The following is a 15081-nucleotide window of genomic DNA, read 5'->3' on the forward strand; positions in this document are numbered from 1 at the left end:
CAGGAGAAGTGAAGAGTGTGGAGTAAAGATCTGAACCACTTGAACAGGAATCAAACTGCGATGTCTAGACGGAGCGTCTGGGTCTGTAGGTGCGATGAGGTTTAGCTCAATTTGCAGTGTTTAGTGTCTTCCAAAAGGAAGGAAGAGTGGTGACCCAGTGACGGGGTTCTGATTGCTCAGGGCTCGATGTGTGTTTGTGTGTCGATCTCAAAGAAGAGTTACTGTAACACAAGTGATGAGAGGTCAGAACATCATCAAGCACCACAGCTTGCTGCTTATGGAGTTGCAAAATGCTCAGAGAGTCAATGATGAGTCACCAAATGAATCTCCTACAATGGACATGTGAGCAAACGAACTGGACCATGGAGCAGTGGAAGAAGGTGACCCGGTCTGATGCATCATATGGATGTTGCTTACCTGGAGAGAAGATGACACCAGGATGTTTAGGAAGTGTGATGCTCTGGGTGATGTTCTCCTGGGAAGTCTTGGGTGTTCATGTGGATGTTACTCTGACATGTACCACCTACCTAAATATTCTAACACACCAGTTCATTGTTCAGAACCTTCATAGAGACGCTTTTGTAGAATTTGTTGAGCTGCGATTTTTCCTTCCGAGCTCATGCCAGAGCAGACAGATGGCTTGGGAAAATGTAGCAAGACAATGCTCATGCATGAAGGAAAAACCCCACACTCCACCTCGCTATTGAGCTCGAACACAATGTGAGGAATTGTGTTCTATTTTCTCAAATCAATTCGAACAATTATGTAATAAGCCGTCCACCTCCACATGTCCCAGACCCTTTACAGGAGCCAGTTGGCATGTAAGGAAGCGATAGTGAAGAACACACACACACACACACACACTTTTCTCCATTCTCCTCACTGCAGCACTAAATGGAGTCGGAGAAGAAGAAAAGCTGTAAATGTTGTTCAGCGTCATTAATTGTCTTCAAATCTTCTATTTGTGATGGAACCGAGCGAGTGTGTTTCCGCGACGTCTTCCTCAGTCCGTCATTCATCTCCTGCTTTCTCAGGATCAGGAATCACAGACAAACACTGTAGGAACACAGCTTTCTGTCTGCTGATGATGATGTGGACACATTTATAACTCTTGGACTTCTACCTTTACATTTACTGCCCCCTGCTGTATAATGTGAGATCGCTGTTGGATGAAAAACATGAGTCCATTTAGGATCTGTAAATCACAAATTTCTTATCTCACACACACCTCAAATGTCGAACAGCTCCTCAAATAAAATTATATTTTTTAGTAAATACAGGTGGTATCAAAAGGTTTGAGACTAATGAAACTGGGGCCATTCTGACCATGCACGTTACCACATCTGCGATTTCATCATAGACAGCCAGTTAGAACAAGGAGCAAACGTGAAATTCTGCAGGAATCTGGACAAATCTGCCAAAGAGACGCTTGACATGACATACGTTTGACATGCAGCGATACGGCAACGAGTGGTTTGAGGAGTTTTAGGGCGGCACCCGCGCTTCAAGAGCTGAACAACATCATCGGAACACGAGGAGAGATCAGGAAAACCTTCCACAAGCTCAACAACCCCGAAAAAGTCAAAACCATTCAGCAACTCGTGCCTGATGATTATCGGAGAACAATCCACGCGATCTCACTTCCGCACCCACCCTGCTCACCAGATTCGGCTCCTGTGGAGTTCGCACTCTTCGTGAAGATGAAGATCCAGCTCAAAGGTCACCGCCTTGACACTTTTGTGAAAAGATCCAGATCGAATCGCAGAAGGTGCTTGGCAAAAGCTGCCATGGTTGAGATTGTGTGCGTGTGTGTGTGTGTGTGTGTGTGTGTTTTGGATTCTGCACCAGCAAGTGGCCAGATTCTAACCATGTTAGATTCTAAATGAATTGGGAAAAGCGCACACACACACACACACACACACACAGGAGATCAGGATTATCTATTCTACTTGATCAGTCAGAATAATGCTAATTTGCTAATTGGGTAACGAGGAGAAGTTAATGAGGAATTTCCCAAGTGTGTCTGTAATAAAATGGAAATTGTGACGTGACCTCGGTTTGACCAGACAGAGAAAAAAAAAAAAATTCTCCAAATGAGTGCAGCAACCATGGAGCTGGAGCGATTCAGACACAACAACAACAACAATAATGCTATAGTGCTACAATATATGGCCAAAAGTATTTGGACACAATTGTTCCAGCTGTACATGTTTCTTCCCTAAACTGTTACCAGCATGAAGATCTGCTTATACATGGATTGGAGAAAGATCTCCTGCTATAGAGCTCCAATCCTATCGAACACTTTATGCCTCCTCGCCTCACCTACATCAAAGACTTTACTAACACTGAACTGTAGCTGAACGAATCTTCAAAAAAAATCTAGTGAAACATCTTTCCGGAGCTCATTAAAACAGCAAATGGAGAATATATTTGGAATGCAATGTTTAAAAAGAAGTACATAGCAGTGGTGTCCGCAAACTTTTGACCGTATAGTGTAGAACGCTGTGTCATGGTACACATTACAGCGGTGCGCTCGCTGCTTGCTGAAAGGCTCCGTGTCCTCCTACACTCCGGCAGACATGAAAAGCTTCACGGTTTCGGGAAAGAGCTCGGCACTTGACCTCTTTGTTTTCCTCGGGGAGTAATTGAAACCCGGGGGCCGTGCGCTCTTTCAGCCCGACGTGTCTGGGAGATAAAAAGCGGCCTGTATGTTTGCTCCTGCCTTTCAGACAGCAGCCTATGTGGTTTGATAGATTCCTGCGATTTTCTCTTCACTCTCTATTGATTCGGTTTCTTTCAGTAGGCGGCGCATGGCCTTTTATGAACGGAAAAAAAAACTAGAGAGACGAGAGATGATTGTAAATTGTTCTAGTCTTCTGCATGAAAGGCTTCAAACTTTTTTGACCGAAGAATACACCATCATCTGAGTCATCGAGCATTTAACTGCTGGGATCATGGTCAGTGATCGGAAAGCGTGAGCCTGCACCAGAGCTCTGTGATGATCATGATGCCTTGGTAGAGCCTCAGAAAAAATCCATCCATTAGTCCATTAGTTTTTCCCCGAGTGTGTATTTCACTCTCAGTTCAGCGCGACAGCTGCCACTATAAACGCTCCCCTGGTGCCAAGCTTAATCAATAACCACAAACACTTCTGGCACTTTCTAAAGTTCAAGGGTTGCTGAGAGTAATAACAGCACATAACAGCCGTATGCGCAACACTTCAGGATCACGGCCAGATCCGGAGCTGCCCAGGGGTTTAATAGAGACTTTAATAGTGCAGGAAGCAGATCCGGCAGCCTTGAGCTGGCTGAGCGAAGGTCAATACTGATTACCGAGTCTTCATTCATGCATCCTGGCTTCGATAGCAGAGCGTATTAGCTTCTCAAATCTGTCCAGTTACAGGGTTACATCCTCACAGTAAATTTATATCTTAATCCATCAATGAATTATTATTATTATTATTTTTTTTTTAAGAATTGCTGTAAATGAAAAGAAGAAAAAATAGTTTATAGGCAGATAAATCAGTCAGGATTTCACACAGACACACACACACACACACATACACTCTCTCTCTCCAACCTGCCTCACTTCAGAACCACCTTCCACCTTCCTCTGTCTACCAAATGAATCAGTTTTCAATATACATCATTTTTAAATTAATAAATTAATCCCTAATGAGCGAGACAGATGTGAAGGTGTTGGGGGAAAAATCTCCCAGAGAGAATACAAGACAGAAACTTTGAGAGGAACCAAATACACCAAAAATACACTGGTCTTTGACGAGAAACAACACAGCGATGTTAATATTACAGATCTAGCTAATGGGCGGGGCTAAACCTTGTACCGCAGCCAGCCACCAGAGGGCCTCGTGAACATTTTAAAGTCACGTTTTTTTTTTTTGTCCTGTTACGACGTCTAGTAATATACAGTATACGTTCAACGTTTTTACCTGATGATTGTCAGGAGTACGCATTTATTCTCCCTGAAGCATTGAGCGGTGAGTATCATCATCACAACATGAATTTAGAACTTCACCGGCCTTCTGTATCTTTTATCACTCTTCTTTTCATATGATATGATGTGCTTTTCTTTCCTCACTCTCCAGCTGTAAACTCATTAGGCCAGGAACAGTCCTATTTCACTGGATATTCAGTTATGACCTGCTTCTGACGTTGGAGACAATTCAACTAAAAGCCAGAGACGTCACATAAGCTGGAATCGAACGAATCGGTGTGTTTGAATAATGATACAATAAACATCTCTGGAATATTTGAAAGTTTATTTCGTCCCTGTACATCAGTAATGAGGGCAGTCTACAGTTTGCGATGTCTCACACACACACACACGAACACACACAGAAGCGAAAGTACACTATGTAGGCGAAAATATTGGAACACCTGATTTTTCCACACTGAAACACAATTGTATCGGACATCTTTGGATTCAGCAGCATGAAATTTTAACCCTATTAAACACCTTTGGGATAAATGTAAACACCGACTGCACCCCAGGCCTCAGTACATGAATTTAAACCTAGTTCCTGATGTTTAATCATTTCTCTTTTTTTTTTTGTTTGGGTTTTCTTTGCCAGCTTGTTTTATCTTCTTTTTAGAAGAATAAATGTTTAAAAATTTGAAAATGACCTTGTATTGGAACAAGAGCTTGAAATATATCTTAATGATCTCGTATTTTGTTGCAGTGCATGTGCAGATAAGAGAGATGCATTACTGTATTGTCTTACTGGCCATTTGACAACGTCTTCCAAATTCATAAATAAAGTGCAGCGCCTGCAAACTGAATTTTTTGATACGCTCAGTCTACAAACCTGCACATGTCAATCTGCTTTCTAATCATCTGGCTCTTTTTAGGTCCACTCCTTTTATCATCATGTCCTCTTCCCCTTTCATGTTTTACTTTGGGCAAAATTTGGCTTTCAGATTTCATTATAGATTGTAAATCACAAGCTCGGAATCTCAATATATTTGTGCCCCCCACCCCCCCTCTAAGCCCTTGCTCATCTACAAACCAAACAGCAGCACAGAGTGTCAGGACACTAAAATGTGTAATATCAATAGCATGACTGTAAGCATGTATTTATGTCTGATTGTGGAATTGAGTGTTTTTTTATAAATCCCTCTATAATTTTTTAAATAATTTTTTAAGACACTGTAAGAAAACTTACTTCAGCTCATCTCCCGTGTGTTTTTATTTTTTTCTCTGAGGTAAAACTTAGACATTAATCAGATCTCAGGCTCAAACACAGAATTTTTGAAGTGACACCAAGGCCCAAGGCTTCACCACACTTCTCTGATCCTTCTCATTTCATTCATTACAATAAAGCAGCTTTAATGGAGTTTAAAACACAGACGCGTTTGTATGATGACGTCTACTGAAAATTGTTAGTGGAGAAAAAGAAAGTTGAACCACATATGCTTTTCTTTTCCTCTCTGGAAAACATGAGAGGATCAGTGTAGAACCCCGGGACCGTAAAAAAAAGAAAAAAATTTCTAAAGGAACTTTTTCAGCAAGATAGAAGATATTTCATCATTATTATAAAATGGTCTGTTTTATGCAAACAAACAAAGAAACATGTAAATGAGGGGAAATGAGTTTGCGCATATTCAACAAAATATCATCAGCCAGTCATCAGCTGCATCACAGAGTTTTAATGTGTCCACAAGCAAACATGAAATAAATATGTTGTCAGGGGTGTGGTCAAGTGCAGGGTTTGCGATTGGAGGGCGGAGCCAGGGGAAATGAGTGTTAAGGGTATTATATAATGACAAGAAACAGAATATAACATCATTAGGCTTATTTATTAACTATTTTTAATTATTATTTTCTATTATTATTTTAAACACTTTATATATAATTGGCAGATTATTAATTCTATAAATAAATGTTTAAAAATAAAATAAAAACTAAAGTAATCGGGATTGTAAATAGTAAGACAATTCTTTATTATCATTTATTTGGTTAATTTGGTTAATTTTTTATTAATTGAGTAAAAGGAAAAATAAATACATTATATAGACAAAAGTTTGTAGTCACATTTGTTATATATATATATATATATATATATATATATATATATATATACACACACACACTTTAATACACAAAAGTATGTGGACACCTGAGCATGTGTTTTTTGGAAATCTCATTTCACATTTATTTTCCATTAGCTATTAAAATACCCTCCATTCTTCTGGCATGTTCCACTACATTGTGTGGAGATTTGTGGAGATTCATTCAGCTACAAAGATGTTAGTAAATTCAGGTACTGATGTAGGTGAGGTGAGGAGGCCTGGGGTGCAGTCAGTGTTCACATTCATCTCAAAGGTGTTCGGTCGGGTCGGCTGGAGCTCTATAGCAGGAGGTCTTCCACTACAACACATGTAAAGTCTATCTTTATGGAGCTGGCTTTGTGCACAGGGGCATAGTCATGCTGGAACAGGTTTGGGTCCTCTAGTTCAAGTAGGGGCAAAATGTCATGCTCCTGCATCCAAAAACGTCTGATGAAATTGTGTGTCTAAATCTTGCTACGCACGGTTTGTGGAAGCAGCACATATGGGTAGAAAAGTCAATACGTATGGAAACACAGTGTTTTGTGACTATGTGTATTTAATTATTTCTATATTTTTGCAGTGTAAAGCAGAGCAGCAATTCCAGCGAGAAATCAGATTAATTTATTTTCCACAGGCTTTTTTTTTTCAATTCAGTCTGTGAGTGTCTCTGGGCTCCTGGCATTTCCTTTCATAGGTCACTTTAGCAGGCATTGGTTTTTCTTTCATTTGCTAATACTTCAGTAACTGCAGCCAGTTCTGTGTCAAGAGTATGCCTGTTTATTTTTCTTCAGCGTGTTCTCTATCAGCTCGTTGCTAACCTGCAGATCAGTGTATTTTACTGTGTTATGTAATTGCGCACGGAGGTGATAATGCACGTGAGGGTGTGAGCTGTTACAGGATGTTAGTACACAATGTGGAGGTGAGAAATGGCCTGAGGTGAAGCATTAAAATAGTGTAAGGCCAGACACAGCATTGTTCTCCTGAGAGAAAATGAATTACATACATCTGTACCACATCTCTAATAATAATAATAATGAAGCTGCTGGAGTTTAATCCCGGTGCTGTTTTTTATTCTGTAACTCATTTGAATGTTTTCTTTTCCAGTTTGTCTTGTGTCTTGAGCTGTTTATCAGTATCCCAGTATTCACCAAAGAAGTTCCACCACATGCAAAACTCCTGCAAAATTATTCACACCTGAACTACCAATCACAAATCACTACTCACACCTGAACTGCTTTTCAGCCAATCACAGTCCACTACTCACATCTGAACTTCTTCCAGCCAATAACAGTCCACTATTTACACCTGAACTTCTTCCAGCCAATCATAGTCCACTACTCACACCTGAATTTCCTTCCAACCAATCATAGTCTATTATTCACACATGAACTTCTACCAGCCAATCACGATCCACTATTCACACCTGAACTTCTACCAGATAACCACAACCCTTTATTCACACCTGAACTTCTACCAGCCAATCACAATCCACTACTCACACCTGAACTTCTACCAGCCAATCACATTCCACTATTCACACCTGAACTTCTTTCCAGTTAATCACAAACAACTATTCACACTTAAACTTCTACCAGCCAATCACAATCTATTATTCACACCTTAACTTCTACCAGCCAATCACATTCCACTACTCAGACCTGAACTTGCTTCCAGCCAACCATAGTCCATTATTCACACATGAGCTTCTACCAGCCAATCACAGTCTATTAATCACACATGAACTTCTACCAGCCAATCACAATCCACTATTCACATCCGAACTTCTACCAGATAATCAAATTCCACTATTCACGCCTGAACTTCCTTACAGTCAATCACAATCCACTATTCACACCTGAACTTCTACCAGCCAATCACAATCCACTATTTACACCTGAACTACCTTCCAATCCCAAACCATCATTCGCACTGCCTAGGGGATATAGTGTTATATGTGTTTCCTGACTTGAGTGCACCTGCATAAATTTCTTCTCCGTTTGAATTATCAAGCCCTTGACAAAGCCTTAACTCGTGTGTGGTTTGTGTCTCGCCTGGAGCTCGAAGTGAAGCATGCAGATGATGAAATGCATTAAAAAAACAGGACTTAGTTCATTAAGAGATTTGAATAATAATGGTGTGCAGTGTGGCGTGAGGAGCGACGAGTGATCTGTGTGCTTGTGAGAAACAGCCTTCTGTGATTAGCATGTGGCAGAAATCTAAATCTAATTAACTTTATCCTTCAGCTGCCTCTGTCCAGAGAAACACATGTTACCAGATCATGCTTTGTAAAAGACATTGACACTCGAGGAGGAAGAGTGTGAGCAGGTGATAAATATCTGTCTCTTGTTTTGCCTTTCAATGTCATCTGGTTTCTGATCATCTGCTACTGCTTCTGTCCACTCATTTTATCATCATGCTTTCTTTCCTTCTCAGGTTCTCCTTCGGGCAAAATTTGCCTTGCAGATTTCATTATAGATTATAACTCAGGAGATGGGAATTGAAAAATATTTGCCATTTCAACAAAAAAACATATAAGCACTGTGTGGCTGAAAGTATTGGAACATCCAATTTCCAGCATGACAATGCCCATGTGCACAAAGCCAGCTCCATGAAGATCTGCTTTCCATGGTGTGTAGTGAAAGATCTCCTGCTATAGAGCACCTACATCAGTACCTGACTTTACTAACACTGTTGTGTCTGAATGAATCTCCACAAAATCTATTGAGCATCTTCCCAGAAAAGTGGAACTTATTATTACATTAAATGGAGACTAAATCTTCTGATCAGAGTTATAACATCAATACGAGATTAAATTTTACTATAAAATCCACTTGATCCTGAAATCCAGCTGAATATAAATACATCTCTGGATCTCCTGCAGCAGTTTCCTGATGAAAATCCTCCTTATTACTGCCTAGATCAGTCCCGGGTCATTCCTGTAGCACATCACTGCTGGACATCAGGGGCTGATGATGGCATACAGGAGTGTACAGATAAGCACATGGGGTGGTTTGGGTTTCCTGGCGCTTTTGATGTCACGACGCGCTGCCTGGAGATCGCAGGTGCTGCATTAACGTTTCCTGACTGAAACCAGTCCAGAGATTATAGAGTCATTGTGAAGCTAATCATCCCTTATTAAAGGAAAAGGCCAGTGAATTAATGTGTCTGGGGTCCAAATGGAGTCGGAATATTAATCGGAAGTCTGTGCGGGGTGTGTGTGTGTGTGTGTGTGTGTGTGTGTGTGTGTGTGTGTGTGAAAAGAGCAGCAACGCAAGGCCTACACAAAGCAATTCCTGGGACAAGACACTCTCTCACTTACATTTATGGCATTTGGCAGGCGCCCTTATACAATGCAATTAAGAGGTTAAGGGCCTTTTTCAGGGGCCCCACAGGAGCAGCTCATCATGCCAGGATTTGAACTCTAACGCCAGAATTCTAATGTCTTAAATACTGAGCTACTCTCTCGTTCTCTCTCTCTCTCTCTCTCTCTCTCTCTCTCTCTCTCTCTCTCTCACACACACACACACACACACACACACACACACACACACACACACACAGATATATTGATTGAGAACAAGCAGCATTTGCAGTTTGTGAATAAATACACACTTTATTCAGGTATGTTTGAGGAAAGTCCCTCGTTCCTGCTGTTCGAGTTTCAGATTTATTTCTGGAACCTCAGACTATTGATGAATGCATTGTTCATGTTCATGAGATGAGAAGCATGTAGAAGAGTTGTGTCTCTGCATATTGTATTTATGGCTGTTATTCTGCAAAACATGTCCTGGACCTCCATCTTATTAAGTGCGAACTCTCGCTTTAGTTCTCCATCAGCATCCAAGCTTTATCAGTTAAATCTCCTCCGGGCACAAATCAGAGCTAGTGACGGTTCCCCACGAAGCTCAAAGGGATACGGACGATGGGGACACATTTATTTACAAAAAAAAGGAAAGCCTAAGATTTAGAGCTGCAGTTGAATCGATTGTGGTTTCAAAGCAGCGTCGTGTTCATCAGGATTAAAGAAATTGGACGTCTTTACAACCTGATTAGATTTTTATTTGTTTTTGTGTTTACATGGACGCCATGAACAAAATCAAATCAGCGGCGTCTCCGGGTTACAGCAAAATGAAACAAAAACCCACAATGCTCCACGTACTTCACTCACTGATGCATTACCCACTTTAGATTGCTTTTTTTTTTTTTTGGTGTGCTGGGAAATGTGTTCGAAATAAACATCACCATTTGTCACGAGCTGAGCAAGTCTACGTAGAGACAAGGAGATTACTTCCCACTACTTCAGCTTCAGGAGTACAAGGTGGTTTCAAAATGTTTGGACTTTACACACTATTACCTTCAAAATAGTCCCCTTATACAGCAATATAGCTCTCCCAGCGTTCCTGACACTTCTGGAATGTGTCCTGTAAGTCTTCTTTTCAAAGCGTGTCATCACTTTCTGGAGATTCGTGCCGGATCTCCGCAAGCGGTGTCGAAATGGCGATCTTTGAGCTGCTTCTTCACCTTTGGGAAGAGGGTGAAGTCTGCAGGAGGCAAATCTGGTGAGCAGGGTGGGTGCGGAAGAGAGATCATGTGGATCATCATGCACGAGTTGCCAAATGGTTTTCGGGGGTTGAGCTCATTGAAGGTCTTCCTGATCTCTCGTTTTCTTCCAGTGATGTTCTTCTGCTCTTGAAGCATGCGTGCCACTCAAAACACCTCGAACGACTCATTGACGCATCTCCATATGTCAAACGTAAGTCGTGTTAAATGTCTCCGTGGCACATTTTCCTGGTTTCATGCAGAATTTCACGTTTGCACTGTTCTACTTTGCTGTCCATGATAAAATCGCAGACGTGGTCACGCACTTGGTCGGTTTAACAGAAGCACCTCGTAATGGCTCAAATTCCGATCATACTTTTGATGATGATAAATTCCTCATCAGCCACCAAAATGTTTTAAATATTTTTACTTTATACATCAAATAAATCATCAGGTAGGTGTTTGGTCATGATACAAGCCAGGGTAAGTAATCGATCTACAAGAACTTCACTATCAGTTACAGCTTACTATACACTGTGTGGCCACAGTATTTGGACCCCTGATTGTTTCATCCTGCCCCAAACTGTTACACAAATTTGGAGACGCACAATTGTGTAGGACGTCTTTGGATGCAGCATAAAAAAAATGTCCCTCCACTTGAACTAAGAGACCCAAACCTGTTTCAGCATGACAATGGCCCTGTGAACACATGAAGATCTGCTTTACATGGGTTGAAGTGGAAGATCTCATGCTGTAGTGCTCCAACCCTATTAGGATGAACGTGAACTCTGACTGCACCCCAGGCCTCCTCACCGTCATCAGTTTCTGACTTTACCAACACCCTTGTAACTGAATGAATCTACACAAATCTCCACAAAATCTAGTGGAACATCTTCCCAGAAGAGTGGAGCTCATTATAACAGCAAATGAAGAAATGTGGAATGGGATGTTCAAGAAGCACATACCAATCTTATGCATAGGTGTCCACAAACTTTATTCTGAATAAGTATGTGTAACACTGACGTCTTTCCGACCAGCACCAGGGTCGTTGTGTTGCAAATCGTCCTCATGCGCTTCAGCAAATTGTGCTCTCATTTTACCATGCTGCAATGGCTTAAAAAATTTATGAAACTATTAAAAGCCAGATATCTGCTTAGCCCGCTGTGGAATTAATAGCCGGACTAACTTTATAAAAAAAAATAAGTGTGGACATACAGTCAATTCTCATTTGTGAATACATCAGTGTCTTTTTTTAATAGAGCAGTTCCTAATCCTGAGTTTGTCTGTGCATGCTCAGCTTCTTTTTATGCACCGCTCATTTAACAGGGATATTGTGAAAAATGCGAAAGAGCGTGAGGAAAGAGCCTGACATGGCAATCAGGGCAGCAAGACAGCGAGTACAATCCTGTAGAAAATTATCAGGAGGCCCTGTGTGATATAAAGGTCAGCAGTGCAAAATAGATAACCGGAGAAAAAAAAGCGTAAAGCTCACAAAAAAGCTGAACAGAACGGGATAAACGTATTAAAAAAAATTGGTGCAAGGCGGTGAGAGAGCTGTTGGCCATTTGGGCATCGAGTGAAATTATTCATCAGATGAATGGCACAGAGCGAGACGCTTCACTGAGTCACACACAGACTTCCAGAGTGTGGACTAATGTATCAGGAAGACCATGGTAAATCATTTTAAGTGTTTGAAATGTAAATTTGCCAAACGATTGTTAATTTAAAGCAAATGTGTGTATGTGGTAAAACACCTGAAGGACTGAAACACAAAAGTGCCGGGTTTTAGTGTGAATATACTGTGAGTCGACTCAGGAAATGGCAGGAAACTGCATGACCAATTACATCATGTGCATCAAAACAAACACACAGGACTGTTGCAACTATGGCGCAGCTCGGAGTTAAAAGCAAGCACTGCTGTAATGTGATAAATGAAATGGATCTCCTTCTTCTTCTTTTTACAGCTAACAATCAGATCCAGCTGTACATATCTGATCCAGAATTAGATCCCGAGTCTGACATTGAACAAGAAGAACAACAGCAACAATGATTACATATGACATACGTCCAAATCATTATGTTACATCCAAAATACTTCTTCTTCTTTCGGCTGCTCCCATCAGGGGTCGCCACAGCGGATCATCCGTCTCCATACCCCCCTGTCCTCTACATCTGCCTCTTTTAAACCAACTACCTGCATGTCTTCCCTCCAGAGGTGGAAAGTAACGGAGTACAAATACTTCGTTACTGTACTTAAGTAGATTTTTTCGGTATCAGTACTTTACTCCACTATTTATTTTTCAGAACTTTTTACTTTTACTCATTACATTTTTACACAAATATCTGTACTTTTTACTTCTTACATTTTCAAAACAGACTCGTTACTTTAGTTTTAATCCATTGATTTGGTAAAATATTATTTTTTTATTTTCACTGCATGCCGATTTCAGCCGAACAACCGCTTTCCTGTCATTGTGCGTTCAATCCACTGGTGTATAAATTACGGACTCTCACACAAAATTTTTTCCTTTCTTTACTTAGATATAAAATAAATAAATTAACTCCAGATACAAATATTTTTAATCAGTAAACTTTTGTTTTATTTCTGAGTCTCAAATTAAACACCAGAATCCGCCATGATTCAGATGTATATTTCAGCAAAGCCAGATGAGCTAGATCAGCTCAACAATGTTGAGAAGTGTGTAAAGGACATTAGACAGTGGATGCTTAATAACTTTCTTCTGCTCAACTCAGACAAGACAGAAGTACTTTTACTAGGACCACATGCAGCTAGAAATAAAGCATCTCTGGATGGTGTTTCTGTTTCAGCATGTACGGCTGTCAAAGACCTTGGTGTGATTATTGACCCGAGTCTTTCCTTTGAGTCTCACGTGAATAATATCACCAGAATCGCCTTCTTTCACCTTAGAAATATTGCTAAGATTAGAAATATGATGTCGTTGCAGGATGCAGAAAAACTAGTTCATGCTTTTGTTACTTCTAGATTAGACTACTGTAACGCTTTAATGTCTGGGTGTGCGGTAAGTGCATAAATAAGCTTCAGTTAGTCCAGAATGCAGCAGCAAGGGTCCTCACTAGATCTAGGAAATATGACCACATCACCCCTGTTTTAATTAGTCTACACTGGCTCCCAATCAAATCTCGCATTGATTATAAAATATTACTACTGACGTATAAAGCACTTAACGGTCTCGCACCGCAGTATCTGAGTGAACTTCTGTACCAGTATGATCCTCCACGCCTACTTAGATCAAAAGGTGCTGGCTATCTGTTGGTTCCTCAAATAATGAAGACTACAGCAGGGGGCAGATCTTTCTCTTATAAAGCCCCACAGTTATGGAACAGCCTTCCAATCAGTGTTCGGGACTTGGACACAGTCTCAGTGTTCAAGTCGAGGTTGAAAACTTATTTATTTAGTCAAGCCTTTTATCAGTAGATTTTCTTAGGTAAAGGCACAGATCTGGAGGCGCATGGATATAGAGTGTTTGGTGAACTGGTATATTTGTATGCTGTCGTCCCTCACATTCACACGTTCACTCAGGTTTGTTGACGGTGGTGTGGTGGGTCGTCTCTTATCCCAGAGATCCCTCATGTCTGTGTTACCTTCTGGTTCTCTCTTTTAGTTATGCTGCCATAGCGAGTCTTGCGAGTCCAAACTGCACAGTGACATTAACTTTCATACACCAATAGTTACACTTAATAATCCATATCCTTCTCTTCCGTCACCCTCTCTCTCTCTCTCTCTCTCTCTCTCTCTCTCTCTTTCGGTCGAGTTAAACATGCTCCTGAGGCTCCAGTGACCACTGTTCCTGCCCCTCTCCTCAGTGGATCTTCACACTTCTGTGCAGCTCGGGACGGTCTCTCATCAACACCTTGGGTGGTTCCATGTAATTCCGGAGTAGAACGGGTGCTTTTGAGGACGGATTGGACTGTAGTTGGTGTCAGCGGTCTGCTGCACTGACTCGGGAGTGCAGTTTGCTTCTGATCATCATCACTGTACCCGCAACTTTGCATATATGCTTCAAATGGACATTTGGTGCAACCCAGATGAGGATGGGTTCCCTCTTGAGTCTGGTTCCTCTCAAGGTTTCTTCCTTTGCCATCTCGGGGAGTTTTTCCTTGCCACAGTTGCTCATCGGGGACAAACATACTTACAAAGAACATATTTACATTTAATCACCACATTATCTGTGTAAAGCTGCTTTGAGACAATGTTCATTGTTAAAAGCGCTATACAAATAAAAATGAATTGAATTGAATTGAATTGATTCTCACAATTTACCCTCTGGGTGGCGTTTTGTGGTTTTTCCTCATAATAGCGACAAAAACTTAAATTACTGTCTTTATTGATCGTACAGATAAAAACAATACATCATTTAAATGTGTAAAATGTCTATAATTTTCTATATATAAGCTTCCTGACTTGACTTGAAGAGGTGCAGTTTCTCCGGTA

Source organism: Silurus meridionalis, chromosome 10 (assembly GCF_014805685.1).
Source record: "Silurus meridionalis isolate SWU-2019-XX chromosome 10, ASM1480568v1, whole genome shotgun sequence".
Classification (NCBI taxonomy): Eukaryota; Metazoa; Chordata; class Actinopteri; order Siluriformes; family Siluridae; genus Silurus; species Silurus meridionalis.